The 4,315-nt window shown below is 42.9% G+C and overlaps 1 pseudogene; it reads left to right on the top strand.

The window, feature by feature from the left end:
- The first annotated feature begins 233 nt into the window (after nucleotides 1–233).
- On the top strand, nucleotides 234–3,800 carry LOC136548412 (uncharacterized; annotated as a pseudogene).
- Nucleotides 3,801–4,315: the final 515 nt, after the last annotated feature.

Below are 4,315 nucleotides of genomic sequence, written 5' to 3'. Positions count from 1 at the left end.
GCGAGCAGCTGCAGATCGGCGCCGGGGCAGCGGCGGCACGCGTGGGGCAGAGCAGCACCGTCGGCGAGCAGAGCTGCACGTGGCGCGTGAGCAGAGGATCGCCAAGTACAAGGTTTGATTTGTATTCAATTTTTTTCTAAATATAAGCATGTCTTTGATATGTTTTAAATTTTGTTGAATTTATTACTGGAATTTAAGGATTGAGTACAAGGTTTATTGTACTGTCAAAACAGATGGATAGAAGCTGGATTTTTGGGGCACCATTCACACCTGCATATGTGAAAGGAGTTGAAGAGTTCATGCAATTTGTTAGTGAAAGATACCCCAAAGACAGCCAGATACTTTGCCCGTGCAGCAGATGTCTAAATAAAAAAATGCAGTCTCAGCATGATGCAAGTGACCATATACACATTTATGGAATGTCAGCTACGTACACCAGGTGGATTCATCATGGGGAGTCGGCGGATACTGAAGTGGTTGATAATTTGGAGCAGCAGGTCGAAGGAAGGGATCATGACTTTGGGATACATGTGGATGTGGCCGATGATGACTATGATGAGGATCACGGAGTACCAGAGATGATAGGAGAGCTGTATGCTGCGGCAGAGGCAGAGGGACAACAACCAATGTTTGCAAGAGTCCTTGAGGATGCGAAGAAGTCACTTAGCCCGGGATCTAGGCACTCAAAATTCTCTTTTCTGGTGAGGATGTTGTATATCAAGTCTCGTTATCGAATTGGGAATACAGCATTTTCCGCGATGATCAAGTTGTTGTCAGAAGGATACCCTCAGAGTGAGTTGCCAAAATCATATGATGAGGCCAAGAAATATCTTAGAGAATTGGGTCTTGGCTGTGAAAACATCCATGTGTGCCCGAACAATTGTGTGTTGTTTCGGAAGAGGTATGCTAAAGACAATGTGTGTCCAGTATGCAAGGCATCTAGATGGCAAGATGAATCTGGGACCAAGAGGGTTCCACACAAGGTATTGAGGCATTTTCCACTTTTGCCAAGGTTGAAAAGAATTTTTGCTTCAAAGCGAACTTCTGAGGAAACACAATGGCACCTAGAAAAAGAGGACGCCAGTCAACAATGTAATGAGCCATCCAGCTGATGGGGAAGCATGGAAGGATTTCGACAGGAGAGAAAAAACCTTTGCATCCGACCCGAGGAACCTAAGGCTTGCCTTAGCTACCGATGGATTCAATCCATTTGGCAACATGAGTACCCAGTACAGTATGTGGCCAGTGCTTCTGACACCCCTGAATCTCCCACCATGGGAATGCGTGAATCCAGCAAACTGCTTTATGGCATTACTCATCCCAGGTCCAAAGTCTCCAGGAAAGGATTTTGATGTGTTCCTTGAGCCCCTAATTGAAGACCTAATCGATCTATGGAAGGGTGTCCGCACCTTCGATGCATGTACTGGTAAGAAGTTTGACCTTCGCGCTGCCGTGCTATGGTGTATACATGATTATCCAGCGCTGAGCACGTTATCAGGGCGAACAACAAAAGGTTATTATGCATGTATTCATTGCGACAAGGATCCGTTGTCTCGGGCAATAAGGAATAAGATATGTTACATTGGACACCGTCGTTACCTTTTTCAGGGACATGCATGGCGGAGAAGCTTGGCTTTCGATGGTAAGCGTGAAAACAAAGATGAGCCAGGCAAGTTCACTTTGGAGGAGGTCCTAGAGGAGCTAGAGAAGGTGAAAGATGTCAGGCCAGGGAAGCATCCTGACATTACTGGGAATAAAAGGAAGCGCAATGAGGGTCCAAGGATTTATAGCCGCAAAGTTGGGTTGTGGAGATTGCCATACTGGCAACATCTAAAGCTTCCACATAATCTCGATGTGATGCACATAGAGAAAAACATATGTGAAAACATTCTTGGCACATTACTCAATGTACAGGGCAAGACCAAGGACACAACCAATGCTAGGCTAGATTTGTATGATATGGGCATAAGACCTGAATTTCACTTGCAGCAGCATGGCAACTCAGTCATTGCTCCACCTGCTCCGTATGTCTTGGGGAAGGATCAGAAAATCGCGTTCTGCAAGTTTCTCAAAGGTATCAAGTTTCCTGATGGATATGCAGCTAACCTAGCAAGATACATAACTGCAGATGGTTCGAAGATCCAGGGAAAGCTGAAAACACATTCTTGCCACATACTCCTGCAAAGAATCATACCTGCTGGCCTAAGAGGACTGGTGAGGAAGGATGTATATGAAGCAGTTGCAGAGATCGGGACCTTCTTCAGGGAACTATGCAGTAGAAATCTACGGATTGATGTTGTCAAACGGCTGAAACAAGAAATTCCATTGATCCTATGCAAGCTTGAGAAAATCTTTCCACCTGCCTTCTTTGATGTCATGGTGCACTTGGCCGTCCATCTTCCTGATGAGGCACTGCTTAGAGGACCTGTTCAGTATGGATGGATGTACCCAATAGAAAGGCGGCTAGGCACTTTGAAGAATTTTGTAAGCAACAGGGGTAGGCCGGAAGGATCAATTGCTAACGCATATATGGCAAGTGACACCTTGACTTTTTGTTCTAGGTATATGGAGGATATTGACACTAGATTTAATCGTGATGATGGTAGTGCTGGAGAGGTGCCATTGCCTGATGACATCTCTGTTTTTAAGCATGGTGTTACTCTTGTTGGATCTGATAGGAGGCAGTACATTGATGATGTTGTCCTGAATAAGTTAGTCTGGTATGTGCTAAATAATTGTGCCGAAGTTGAGGAATATGTGGAGTAAGTATCATTTAGATGTTTCGGTTTAAGTTTTTTTTTAAATTTTAAAATATTCTTATGACTAAACTTTGCCCTGCAGCTTGTACAGGGCCGATCTAGAGGAGCAAGGTGCATGTGATGTTGATAGAATGGTTGAAAAAGGATTTGCAAAGTGGTTTAAGTGCCATGTAAGTCACTACACATTGTGTTTGTAGGTTCAGTACATGAATTCGTATCCATATGTCTTTGCTGAACTGATTACTTTTGTTGCAACAGATTGCGAACAAACGCAAGGAGAATCCAGAATCGGTTAGCGAAGGACTGTGGGCACTGTCATGTGGCCCAGATCTGCGAGTTAAGACTTGTGCAGCTTGCAAGGTCAATGGAGTGCGGTATAGCACTGTGGATCGTGAGAAGTTCCTTCTGACACAAAATAGTGGTGTACTGACTGAAGGTTCACATAATGGGAAAGACGTAGATTTTTATGGAGTCCTTAAAGAGGTAATTGAGTTGGAATATAACTCGAATCTGCAAGTCCGTCGGACGGTGGTCCTATTTCGATGCGATTGGTTCAATCTAGAAGGCAAGACGAGAGGCCTTCGAGATGACGGACATTTCAAATCCATCAATGTGCAGTCATTATGGTACAAGACTGACCCTTTCATCTTAGCGACTCAATCGAAAAAGATATTTTACCTGCAAGACACATCTTTAGGTAAAGATTGGCGAGTTGTGCAGAAATTTGAACATAGGAATATTTATGATGTGTCTGAAAAAGATAAGGACAGTCATGATGTGCATCAGGATGAGTATGGTTCTGATACTGAACATGTAGTGCAAGCAGGTGCTGAAAATGAGGTCATGCAGAATATTCAAGGTGGAGAAGGCACTATAACTGAAGGAAATTTAGAACACCTTATAAAAAGCAAGAAGCAACCTATTATTCATGTAGATAGTGAGGATGAGGAGGAAGATGAGACAATAGAGCAGTACTGTAGTGATGGTGGCAATGAGAACAATGGTTACATGTCCCTAGACGATGAAGATGATGATCTCTAGTATGGACCTTGACGTACTGTTTTTATTTCTAGTATGGACCAGTGACATGTCCCACTATTGTTTTGGTTTTCCCAACATTTTTGTATTTATTTTGTTGGCAACAGAATGTTTTTCCAACCATTCAGGATCTGTTATTGCAACATGATTATCCTAAATTCTAGTATGGACCTATTCTTTTTTTGCCTACTCTATTTTCATTTACATATGCACTGACTATTCAGAACATGCTTGCCAACATGCTTCTAGGATGGTACAGAGCTTAGTCTGTTCCTTGCAACCAAACATGTGCTGCGTTACAGCTTAGTCGAGCACATTGTAACACATTCAAATTCAGATGGTATAAGGAAGCATAGGTGGTTTCTTAACAATAGGAGCATCACATGCTGTTTTCATTAGCATAAACTTTCTAGTTTATCTTAGAACCATAAATATTAAAGTTCACAGCATATTAATAGTTTCAAAACAGCTCGAACAACATGCAGCACTGAACCGCATCCAAATGGTATAAGGAAGCA

Source organism: Miscanthus floridulus, chromosome 4 (genome assembly GCF_019320115.1).
Source record: "Miscanthus floridulus cultivar M001 chromosome 4, ASM1932011v1, whole genome shotgun sequence".
Taxonomy (NCBI): domain Eukaryota; kingdom Viridiplantae; phylum Streptophyta; class Magnoliopsida; order Poales; family Poaceae; genus Miscanthus; species Miscanthus floridulus.
This window is presented reverse-complemented; position numbering and strand designations above follow the sequence as displayed.